Consider the following 13,578-nt stretch of genomic DNA (forward strand, 5'->3'; position numbering starts at 1 on the left):
TCCACAATTCAACAATACTGGTGCATTAGAAGATCATCAAGGCGAGATATGAATAACAATATAGCACTTGCTGAGGACGGACAGACACATACACTCATATGCACACATGTATATAAAACATGTGCCTCAAAAAAAGATACAGAAACTTTCAAAAATGAGATCATACTGTATATACTGTTTTATAACTGTTACATGTACTTCCCATTCATGCCATTATAATTTTCTAAAATATCATTTTATAGATGTGTAAACAACATTAAAAATTACTTTATCAGATATTTGTTTTCACATAGTATTAAATATCAATATTTAAATAGATATCTTTGTAACTAATAATAAGGATTTTATAGGGTAAATTTCAGTAAGTTAAATTGCTGGATCAAAGAATATGAATAGGCTTTTGCTGCATATGGGAAACTGACCCCCAGAAAGGTCAGTTTAATAAAAACACACAAGAAATGTATGATGGTGCTTTCTTTTTCACACTTTTACTAATGCTTGGAATTGCTACTTTTAGAAAGTTGCCAAAATATGTCATTTTTGTTTTAATTTGTGTGTCTTTGGTTAGATATAACAACATATCACTGGGTATATCCACTAGGGTTATCCCTATATGTTTTGTAATTCAGTGATTTGTCATCTTACGGATTTGTAAGACCTCTTTATACATGCTTTAAATCTTTTATACCGGTTTTGGTCATCTAACACTAGTGTTTCCCTGATCACTGATGGGTTTATTTTGTTGCTGTCTATGAAATGCAGCTTTACGTCTTTTATCCAGTTCCTCTGGGCTGTCTGTCTCTGTCTAGTCAATTTGCAAAACTTGTTCTTTACCATGGATTATTAATATTCTGTATTCTTTGTTGCAAATAGTTCTATAAATCTGATATCTGTTGCCATTATTTATGGCATACTTCCAATATGTGTGGGTGTCTGTGTCTATACAAGTTCATCATTTTTTCTGTCACAGCTTTTAGATTCCTACTTGGTCTTTCCGGCAACTAGACTGTTTGTACACTTTGTAGTTTTCTACAAGATGAAAAAACATTTTTCATTTAATTTTATAACCCACCTTTACTTTCTTTCAAGACATCTGTTTTTCTAGCATCCTTTATTAAGTAACTCTTTTTTCTACTATTTTGAAATACCACCTGGTCATATATTAGATTCTCAAATATACAGCTATCCAGTCTCCTTTCTCTCTTCTGCTCCACTGAGCTGTGTTTATTCCTTTCCTTAGTTACTTAATATCTAATAAAGCAAATCTTTCTTTTTCAAACTGTACTGGGCTCCTGCTGGCACCTATTTAGCAATATAAATTTAAGAGCAGCCAGGTAAATAACCCTGCCAATTAAGGGGACTTAAGAGACAGGAGTGCAATCCCTGGGTTGGGAAGATCCCCTGGAGGAGGGCATGACAACCAACTCCAGTATTCTTGCCTGGAGAATCCCCATAGACAGAGGAGTCTGGTGGGCTACAGTCCATAGGGTCTCAAAGGGTTGGACACAACTGAAGCAAATTAACATGCACAATTCTAACACAAAAAACCACCCCCCTCTCAACTTATCCTGAAATTGTATTTGCATTATATTTACATTATACTTTTGAAAGAACTCGTCTTTCTTTTAAAAGTGAGTGTTGGACTATAAAGAAAGCTGAGTGCTGCAGAATTGATGCTTTTGAGCTGTGGTGTTGGAGAAGACTCTTGAGAGTCCCTGGACTGCAAGGAGATCCAATCAGTCCATCCTAAAGGAAATCAGTCCTGAATATTCATGGGAAGGACTGATGCTGAAACTGAAACCACAGTACTCTGGCCACCTGATGTAAAGAACTGACTCATTGAAAAAGACCCTGATGCTGAGAAAGATTGAAGGCAGGAGGAGAAGGGGACGACAGAGGATGGGATGATTGGATGGTATCACTGACTCAATGGACATGAGTTTGAGCAAGTTCTGGGAGTTGGTGAAGGACAGGGAAACCTGGTGTGCTGCAGTCCATGGGGCTGCAAAGAGTCGAACATGACTGAGCAACTGAACTGAACTGAACTTTGAAAGAACTGACACTTTTACATTGTTTTCTCAAGAAAAATGTGTTTCCATTTGCTCAAATCTTAGTTTATCTTCCAACAAGACTTCAGGTTTCTTCACAAAACTTTTGTGACTTAAAAATTTATTCCTAAATAATTTCATAATTCTTTGGACTATTGTGGATGGGATATATGGTCCTACTTAATGCTTTTAGGCAACCACTGCTTGTTGTTCAGTCATTGAGTCCTGTCCGACTCTTTGTGACCCCAAGGACTGTAGCATGCTGAACTTCTGTGTCCTTTACTATCTCCTGGAGTTTGCTCATGTCCATTGAGTTGGTGACTCTCTCTAACCATCTCATCCTCTACCACCCCCTTCTCCTGCCCTCAGTCTTTCCCAGCATCAGGGTCTTGTCCAATGAGTTGGCTCTTCACATCAGGTGGTCAAAGTATTGGAGTTTCAGTTTCAGCATCAGTCCTTCCAAAGAATATTCAGGGTTGACTTCCTTTAGGATTGACTGGTTGGATCTCCTTGCAGTCCAGGGGACTCTCAAGATCTTTTCCAGAACCATGGTTCAAAAGCATCAATTCTTCGGTGCTCAGCTTTCTTTATAGTCCATCTCTCACATCCGTACATGACTACTGGAAAAACCATAGCTCTGACTATATGGACCTTGTCAGCAGAGTGATGTCTCTGCTTTTTAATACGTTGTCTAGGTTTGTCATGGCTTACTTTCCAAGGAACAAGCATCTTTTAATTTCATGGCAGCCATCATAGTCTGCAGTAGTTTTAGAGCTTAAGAAAATAAAATCTGTCACTGTTTCCACTTTTTCTATGTGGTGGGACCGGATGCCATGATCTTAAGGTTTTTGAATGCTGAGTTTTAAGCCAGCTTTTTCACTCTCCTCTTTAACCCTCATCAAGAGGCTCTTAAGTTCCTCTTCACTTTCTGCTATCAGAGTGGTATCATCTGCATATCTGAGATTGTTGCTATTTCTCCTGGCAGTCTTGATTCCAGCCTGTGATACTTCCAGCCGGACATTGTCGCATGATGTACTCTCCACAGAAGTTAAATAAGCAGGGTGACAACAAACAGCCTTGTCATGTCTGGTTCTAACTGTTGCTTCTTGACCTGCATACAGGTTCCTCAGGAGGCAGGTGAGATGGTCTGGTATTCCCATCTCTTTCAGAATTTTCCGCAGATTGTTGTGTTCCACACAGTTCAAGGCTTTAGCGTAGTCAATGAAGCAGATGTTTTTCTGGAACTTTCTTGCCTTTTTTTTATGATCCAACGGATGCTGGCAATTTGATCTCTGGTTCCTCTGCCTTTTCTAAATCCAGCTTGTTCATCAAGAAGTTCTCGGTTCATGTACTTCTTTGGCATTGCCTTTCTTTGGAATTGGAATGAAAACTGATCTTTTCCAGTCCTGCGGCCACTGCTGAGTTTTCCAAATTTGCTGGCATATTGAGTACTGCAGTTTAACAGCATCATCTTTTAGGATTTGAAATAGCTCAGCTGGAATTCCATCACCTCTACTTACATTGCTTATAGTAATGCTTCCTAAGGCCCACTTGATTTCACATTTCAGGATGTCTGGCTCTGGGTGAGTGACCACACCATCATGGTTATCTGGGTTACCGGGATGTCTTTTGTATAGTTCTTCTGTGTATTCTTGCCACCTCTTCTTAAATCTCTTCTGCTTCTGTTAGGTCCTTGCCATTTCTGTCCTTTATTGTGCCCATCCTTGTATGTAATGTTCCCTTGATATTTCTAAATTTTTTGAAGAGATTTCTAGTCTTTACCTTTCTATTGTTTTTCTCTGTTTAGAATACAGAAAGTCAATTGTTAGTGTATATTTATCTTATTTGTAGCCATGTTAACATCATAAAATTAAGTCTAGTTGATTTTTTTTTACTAGACTTTCTGACTTTCTAGATTTTCTATCAGCAGCAAAAACATAGCTTTATGTTCAATTTTCTCATCTTTATGGTCTTTTCTCAGTGCTTTCATTAGCATTTGCTTAATAATAAAAGGCACAGATCTGACTTTAAAATGTGGCTTTAAATGCTTTAGCATATCAGATACTGTTGAGTTTTGGCAACACAGTACTACATTTAACTAAATTCTATTTTGTTATAATTTTTATTATGAATGCCTTAAGTTTATCAAAATTTTTTTCTGCAACTATGGAAAGGATCAAATACATATTTTGTTAAAAATGAAAATATTGGTCTATATGAACATCTGTATGAACCAAACTATTATATTAAAAGGAAAAATATAAAAAATGCAAAGAGAAACTGAAAAGTAATTATAGTGAAGGCTTCAGTATCTTTCGTAATAGGACTCAGTAGATAAAAAAATAAAGGAACTGAATAAATACTGATAAATTTGATTTAAGAGACTCACATAGACCCATGTGTATGTGTCAGCTGCTCAGCTGTGTCCGACTCTTTGTGATCCCATGCACTGTAGCCCGCCAGGCTCCTCTGTCCATGGAATTCTCCAGGCAAGAATACTGGAGTGGGTTGCCATTTCCTTCTCCACATATAGATCTGTATGTCCCTCAAAAATATCTTAAACATACTGATGGCTGATCATTTACTTGGTGGCAAAAAGATTTTAAAATATTATTATAAAAGTCACATTCTCAAATCAAGATTCTATAAAAATAGAAATAAAAAACAAAATATAATAATCCCCTCTAAAAGATATGTTTAATTAATTCTGTGATGAAAGATGAAATCAAAAGAAAAATTGCAAACTACTTAAAAGGAATGAAAAAGAGAATCAATGGGATATAGTTAAATGTTGAATGCCTTCCCTAAACATTCTAGCATTCTAGCAAAATTCACCAAAAATAAATAGCCAAAGAATAAACGAATGCAAAAGCTAGGTATTTGATGAATAAAAGATTAAACTCTATGAAGGCAATTAAGGGGAAAAGAGAGCATACATATTTAAAATCACAGATAGCAAATGAGGGAAAATCACAAATACAGAAGAGATTAAAACAATTACGAGAATGTCATTCTACACATGAGATAATATATTAATAAAACCACAGTAGAGGATCCATGTACATATATACTATACATTGTGCTTCAGATCTGATTGGTGAAAATTTATGTTTGGTTCAAAAATTGTAAAATATCATTAGTCTATTTTCAACAGAAGGCAAGTTCTTCTTGCTGTGTACTAAGGACAAAGAGCATGGGTGCTAATTTTACAGGCAGGCCAACGTAGCTCACGCGTTGGGTCTCCTTAGCCCCCAGGATTTTAGTGTAGAATTTACAGAACAAACATAGACAGCGAGGGATAAAATAACACAGTGCTATGATGGGAAAAGGACAAAAGTTCTAGTTTCAAACTGTTTTCCCTCCCAGGATCTACTAAGCTTAACTGCTACTTACACTGGTGCATCTGTAGATTGTGTTTTTGATGACACAGACTTATTTTGCCTATTCTTTCAAAACTTCATCCTCTTTGTTTTCATTATTCTTTAAAAGAAAAAACGTGCTAGAATGTTTAGAGAAGGCATTCAAAATTCAATGCAAAAAAAAAAAGCAATAACAAAAAAAATTTGTCGTACTGTTGGATTCAACAAATTTGTTTAGATGTTCCAAAGCCCATGGACATGAATCAATACTGGATTAAAAGATTAGAAATGTCAGCATATGCATACTGTACTAATTTGCTAGTGTTTGAATTAAATGAGATCAGAGACAGCACATTATTAGTCTCTGTGCTCTGAGGTTAGGATTGAAGATGACTAATGCTGCACTTGGACATTACCATGTATCATGTGTGTATGTGCTTATGTTGCTCAGTTGTGTCTGACTCTTTGCGACTCCATGGACTGTAGACCACCGGGCTCTTTTATCCATGTATTGAGTGCTTACTAAGTTCCAGGCATAACTGATTCAAGAGTAGGACCAAAAGCTGTAGGCATTTGGGGTACACTGGCGGACAAAAGGAAGACCCCTCCCTTGTGGCGTTTATCAGGACAACACTTTTGTGGTGGTATCCCTCTTTAGCAGTTGTGGAAACTGAGGCACAAAGAAGTGTCACTTGCTGAACATCAGTTAGTAGAAATCATTGTGGCTGATTACAAAGCCTTTCCACTATGCCGTTCTACCTTCTATGAACGGCACATTAAGAACAGTAGGTGCACTGGTTTGTACCCAGGCACAGTCTTATTAGCCATGTGCCTTGAACAAGTTACTTAACCGCCCTGGGCCTCAGGCTCCTCACCTGCAATCTGGTAATAATGCTTCCCTTGGAGGGCTAGAAGAAACAAAACATATCTTTCAGCCAGTCTGTAAAGGCAGTACTTAGTAAGGGCATCAAAAATGAAAGATCTTGGTGTTTTTCTTTCAGTCTTGCACTATATTATTTTCAACTATATCGTCCACATATTCTGATTAACAGAGTCTTGCTATAGTTTTATACAAAGTATAAATGATTAGATCTTGTATACATTTCTGATACACTCTTCAGTTCAGTTCGGTCACTCAGTCGTGTCCAACTCTTTGCGACCCCATGAATTGCAGTACGCCAGGCCTCCCTGTCCATCACCAACTCCCGGAGTTCATTCAAACTCATGTCCATTGAGTCGGTGATGCCATGCAGCCATCTCATCCTCTGCCGTCCCCTTCTCCTCCTGCCCCTAATCCCTCCCAGCATCAGAGTCTTTCACAATGAGTCAACTCTTCGCATGAGGTGGCCAAAGTACTGGAGTTTCAGCTTTAGCATCATTCCTTCCAAAGAACACCCAGGACTGATCTTCAGAATGGACTGGTTGGATCTCCTTGCAATCCAAGGGACTCTCAAGAGTCTTCTCCAACACGACAGTTCAAAAGCATCAATTCTTTGGTGCTCAGCTTTCTTCACAGTCCAACTCTAATATCCATACATGACCACTGGAAAAACCATAGCCTCGACTAGACGGACCTTTGTTGGCAAAATAATGTCTCTGCTTTTGAATATGCTATCTAGGTTGGTCATAACTTTTCTTCCAAGGAGTAAGCGTCTTTTAATTTCATGGCTGCAATCACCATCTGCAGTGATTTTGGAGCCCCCCCAAAATAAAGTCTGACACTGTTTCCACTGTTTCCCCAGCTATTTCCCATGAAGGGATAGGACCAGATGCCCGATCTTCGTTTTCTGAATGTTGAGCTTTAAGCCAACTTTTTCACTCTCCTCTTTCACTTTCATCAAGAGGCTCTTTAGTTCCTCTTCACTTTCTGCCATAAGGGTGGTGTTATCTGCATATCTGAGGTTATTGAGATTTCTCCCGGCAATCTTGATTCCAGCTTGTGCTTCTTCCAGCCCAGCATTTCTCATGATGTACTCTGCATATAAGTTAAATAAGCAGGGTGACAATATACAGCCTTGACGTATTCCTTCTCCTATTTGGAATCAGTCTGTTGTTCCATGTCCGGCTCTAACTATACACTCCTGCTGCTACTGCTAAGTCACTTCAGTCGTGTCCGACTCTGTGCGACCCCACCGATGGCAGCCCACCAGGCTCTACCATCCTGGGATTCTTCAGGCAAGAACACTGGAGTGGGTTGCCATTTCCTTCTCCAATGCATTAAAGTGAGAAGTGAAAGTGAAGTTGCTCAGTAAGTGTCCAACTCTTGGTGACCCCATGGACTGCAGCCTACCAGGCTCCTCCATCCATGGGATTTTCCAGGCAAGAGTACTGGAGTGGGGTGCCACTGTAGGACAAACTTAATTGACTGGTTCACCAAACCACAAGCTATACCCTACCTTCCACGTTGTAGCAGTTACCTAAACCACAGTGGAGTGTGTAAATTATAATCTTATAAATCTAAAAAATTAATAGTAACAATACAGCTTAAACTAGTAAAAAGTATGGCCCCAAATCAAAGCCTAACCATACTACTCTCTCTATAGCTTTATTGTGTATGTGATTTTGCATATAACACAGAGTCTGCTGCAGTTTCATCCTTTTCTCCTTTGAGAGGGAAAGTTAATTTGGTTGGGGATGTAATCTTATTAATGGGTAGAGACCAAGTTGGTTTCTTCAAAAATAGGTAGAAGGTGAAGCAGAAGTGAAGGTCTCTGATTGCAGGTGACACATCTCGTCCTTCCTGTGGCCCTGAGTTCTGCATTGGAAGCCACACTGATCGGTCCCAAGGTTGGGTTTATGCTACATTTCCTGCCTAGTCTTCTACTTAGATGACCCAAGAATTAAGTCACCTGCTTTCAGTCACTCGGAAACCAAAACTCCCAATCAGTAAACTTGACCTCTGCCTGACTGGGGATTGAGGATCTTACTGCATGGTTTTGCTGTTATTTTGTTTCTGTTTTCCATCAACCAGGACAGATCCAACCATGGCTGCACACCTTCTAGAGCAGGGCTTAGCGATCCCAGAGTCCTTTTGGTTGATGGAAGGTGTGTGTGTGTGAGGGGATACTTCTGAACAAGGTTATTCTGAAGGCTAGGTTTCCCACTTCTTCCCTCCTCACAACCCACTAATATTCTGTTCTCCTAAATGACCAAATTCAATACTCTACTAGGGAACGTACGTTATGGCTTTTGTACTCTTTTAGTAGGAACAGTCATCATTCATTCTTCTTTTTACTTTGTTTTAATGAGCCTGTAAAGTGCAGTGGTGGTAGTTAAGAAATGGGTCAACACAGGAAATATCCAAACTTTCAAATGGTGAAGTCACTTATGCAAAAGGTGCCACTACTGGGAAGAAAGGACCATTTAATGGGACTGGGACTTCTTTTCCAATAAAATGATAAAGAACCAGACAGTGTGCAGCCCAACTGAAGGACAAAAGTCTCAGGTTCTTCCAGTGTGACAAAGGAACAATAGACTCTGTTCTTACAGCATTTATAGAGTATCTTCTGAAGTTTAAAATGAGAAAAAGAAAATGGACTTTGTGCAGCTCAGAAAGATGTGTTTCAAAGAACAGAGCAGACATACCGATAATATCATATACAATTTTGATACTTCTGACCAAAAGAGGTGACAGTTTCCTCTTTTTCTTTTAGTACTTTTTTTTCCTTTTTGTACCTTCCCTCCCTCTCTTTCTTTTTTCTTGTGGATAAAATTCAAAGACACATGTTAACATTACACCAAACTGAAAACGAATACAAGTACTCTCTATCTTTGTAAATGAGCAGAATCCATACAGGTAGTTATCTACATTTACAGACTTAAAATTCCTAGTTTTCAATAGCTGTGGCCTGCTGTATCTTCTTCCAGGCAGAAAACTCATTTTCTTGCATCCTGAGGAGTCAATTGCTGCTGATACAGAGGAGGGAATGTTCTGTATAACACTTGTTTTTTTCAGTGTATTTTATTCCTAGGATGAGACAGGATCAAGGATTCTTCTAAACATCTCTCAACCATCAACCAGAAATTCCTCAGTGCTGACAAACTTCTCAAAACAATACTCCCCAAAGCATCAATGGAGACTGGGTGGTGGGGGAAGATATTAAGGCAAATTCATCTTCTAGTTAACTCTGTCAAGTTTCCTCAGTCAGGCTTCCAGCAGAGGTCAGTGCTGATGATCTAGCCCAACTGTTGATTCAACAGCTGCTTCATGTGAGCCAGAGAGGGGGAATCAGGATGGGAACACTGCAGTAAGTAAAGTATTAAAGAGCAGATGCTTTCTTTGAAGATATTCATTAGTAGATAGGAAGTAGCAGAAAGTGTTTCCATCCAGGGATCAACTCCTATGAATCGGCATAAAAAGTCATTTGGGTAATAACTGGACTTTCTGTTTAAATTCAGAAATGTAAGGAGAGTTAACATCTGGATGAATAGCTACTATGAAACTTGAGCTGTAAGAATAACAAAAAATTAGGGAAGTAAATCAGTATATGTAGTGGGTTGAGTGGTCTTTCTCTGGTAGCTCAGCTAGTAAACAATATGCCAGCAATTCAGGAGACCCCTGTTCAATTCCTGGGTCAGGAAGCTCCCCTGGAGAAGGGATAGGCTACCCACTCTAGTATTCTTGTCTGGAGAAACCGTGTGGGCAGAGAAGCCAGGCAGGCTACAGTCCATGGGATCTCAAAGAGCCGGACACCACTGAGCAACGAAACACACAGCACAGTGGGTTGAGTTTTCTCTCCCCCAAAATTTACTGTCCAGCAAAACTTCAGAATATGACTTTATTTGGAAATAGGGTCTCACAGATGTAATTAAGGTTAAGGACTGAGATGAGATCACAGTGGATTAAGGTGGACTTTAAATGCACCTTAAAAGATGTCCTCTTAAGACAGAACAGGGGATCGTGTAAAGATGCTGGGAGGACTAGAGTTACGTAGCCAAGCTAAGGAATGCCAGGAGCCAACAAGCTAGCACAGACTACGAAAGATGCTCCCTTAGAGCTTCGGGCGAGGGTATGGCCCCTGCCAGTACCTAGATTTCTTTTTATTTTTAAGGCATCAAATATGTAGTGATTTTTTTAATGGCAGCCTAGGAAACTGACACAATACACATTAAGCAATATTGAATGTCAAGGATTGCTTCTTTTTTGAGGCTTTATTTTGGGGAAGGACAATTCTTCTAGAGATTTATTGTACTTTAGAGTTATAAAGTGGCATTTTGAGAATAAAGAGCCAGGTCATCTAACTGTCAAAGACAGCAGTATGGAAAATGAACACTTTGTTTCCTAAATTTATCTGAGGAAAGTAGCTACAGGTTCTGATGGAGAATGCAGAGCTACCATTTTATGGCAATTCCTACAAACTGCTGAGACTTGTTCCTTAGTTGAGAAGGAGAGGCTGTGCCAGTGGTTATCAGCCTTCAGTGGCCTAAGTCACCTGGGAAACTAGCTGAATATGAGAAGTCTTGGACCTCATTCCCAAGATGCTCATTTAATATGTATGGGTGAAATCAAGGAATCCATGTTTTAATAGGCACTGCAGGAGATTCTGATCTGATGTAGAGGGTTGGAGGGCCACACTTTGGAAAACATAAGGATGACTCTAAGCAGAGGAGTAAATGTAAATGCTAAAACTGTAACATTTCTATAGTGAAACATAGGAGAAAATCTTTGTGACCCTGATCAGGCAATAATTTCTTAGGTCACAGAGAGCAAAAATAAGAAAGGAAACAGTGGAGAAATTGTACTTCATCAAAATTAAACACCTTGACTCTCCATAAAACAATTTTAAGAAAATGAAAAGGCAAGCTACAGATTGGGAGAAAATAACTGCAAACCATATACATGATAAAGGACTTGAATCTAATATATTGGGCTGGCCAAAAAGTTGATTTCATTAGTGAATAAGATTGTTCAATAAAATTCTTGATGAAAATGAAAAAAAAAATTAGTTACAACCTCACAAACATTTTGGCCAACCCAATATTAAGAACTCTTAAAACTCAGTAATAAAAAGATGGCCCGGTTTTCAAGAATACGTAAAAGAATGGAATTGGCATCACCAAAGAACGTATATGAAAGGCGAGTAAATCCAGGAAAAGACGCTTAACGTCTTTGTTATTAGGGGAATACAAACTGAAAGGACAGTAAGTTACCACTGCATATCTAACAGAATGGCTAGAACTGAAAAAGCTGACAATAACAAGTCTTGATGATGATGCCTAACAATTCTCCAGCACTGATGATGGGAATCTAACTTAGTACAGCCACTTTGGAAAAGACAGTTTGGCAATGGCCCAGCAATCACACTTTTAGGTATTTACCCAGGAAAACATCTGTCAATCCCTGTATGGAAATGTTCATGGCAATGTTATACATAATATTCTTAAACAGTAAGCAACCCAAATAGCTACCAGTACATGAACAGGAAAACTGTGTCATATTCCACACAGCAGAAAACCACTCAGCCATAAAAAGGGATAAACTGATAATGTAAAACAATATGGATGAAATTTAAAAAGCATTACGCTAAGTGAAAGAAGCGAGGTAAAGTCAACTACATACTGCTTAATTCCATTTATATAAAAATCTACAAAAGGCAAAGTTACAGTGACAGAAAGCAGATCAGCAGTTAGTAGAGGCTGTGGGTTCAAGGAAGAGGTTTCATGGCAAATGGGGGTCCTAAGAGAACTTTTAGGTATGAAATACTCTGTATTTTGACTATAGCAGTAGTTATATGACTGCATTTCTCAAAATGCATCTAACTGTACATTTAAAATGTACTTGCACTTTAAAGCAAGTAAATTGTTCCTCTAAAAGTTGTTATTTTTGAAAGCTTCTCAAATATGTACTCTAATATTTAAGAGATACAATATAACAAATTTGTAGTATCTGGTATAATACAAATATAGCATTATTTACACTGGTTGGATTCTTATCAAACTGAAATGTTAGAAAACAGAATATAAAGTTTGAAACAAGTCCAAAATTTATTCACATGCACTAATTTTTAATGACTTTTTTTGGTTTTAGCATTTTATTGGAAACAGAACATTTTCCTATTCACTCAAATAAACACTGACATATCCATAAGTTTTGCATTATTGTTTTGCACAAGTTTTTCCTTTCTTGGCTAATATAATTCCCAAATTAAAAAATTATGCTAAGTGCAACACGACATTTTAAAACTTCTACCACCCTAATTTCTTTCAGGGTCACAAATAATGCCCAAATGTTTTCTTGCTTAACCATCTAGAAAGGAAAAGGATTGAATCAACATACTTTTGAAGCAGTTGCAAATGATTCAATTAGGACTGACAAAGAATAAAGATAACAATAAAGTGGGAGACAATGTGTCTTGTGATCAATATTTTAGAAGCAGAGCTCTCTAATTAGATAACCATAGTGGTAGCAGGGCAGGGCTTCAGGATTATCAAACAAAGCTTGTGTGTGCACATGTACACACACACACACACCCCACTGCACCCTTCAATACTGAGACAGTATATCATCTATTCTAATAGTTCAGATTTTGGAGGATATATTTCTGCTTTTAACCAACATTATGACATAGAACTGGTTTAACATACCCATTGTAACCTCCCTCTCCCCACAGCCACCCCCATGGCTCTCCGCCAAATACTTGCTCTACCACCATCCAAAACGGAGCACCAATCTCCTCACATACCACAGCAACTCAACAGCAGCACTCTGTCAGTGCCACAGAATATGTGACCTTGGCATCAAGATTACTTTGCTTAGCTCTGAATTATTCACACACGGTGGACACAGTGGACATTGATGGGGAGGTGGTCACTCTGTGTCCAGAGGCTCCTGCCCTGGGATCTAGTGCCCTCCCCGCCTTTACTCAATGGGGAAGGGTCTCATTACAGCACTTTACACAGGCTGACCTATTGACTGATTATATGATATGAATAGATTGCTTAACCATTCAACCAGTCTTGAGACATAAAACCAGGAAGAAATCTGATTTAGTCCTCCCAATGTATGACTTACCTTTTCCTTTTCCTCCATAGCTTCGTAAAGCAAATTAGTGAAATGGAATCTGTGGGCTCAGTTCCTAAGATTTTATACCTCCTTTCACTTCACTCATTTACATAACCCTCTGCCTGCAGGAGGTTTTTTGTCTGCTCTCTCCTCCTTGCCCAGACACTCA

The 13,578-nt window shown here is 38.6% G+C and overlaps 1 protein-coding gene across 2 annotated transcripts in view; it reads right to left on the reverse strand.

Annotated features, from left to right (window-relative positions):
* The window catches only part of LCLAT1 (lysocardiolipin acyltransferase 1), a 190,526-nt gene that overhangs the window by 11,132 nt on the left and 165,816 nt on the right, over positions 1 to 13,578 (reverse strand). The window lies entirely within an intron of this gene.

This window comes from Capra hircus, chromosome 11 (assembly GCF_001704415.2).
Source record: "Capra hircus breed San Clemente chromosome 11, ASM170441v1, whole genome shotgun sequence".
Taxonomy (NCBI): Eukaryota; Metazoa; Chordata; class Mammalia; order Artiodactyla; family Bovidae; genus Capra; species Capra hircus.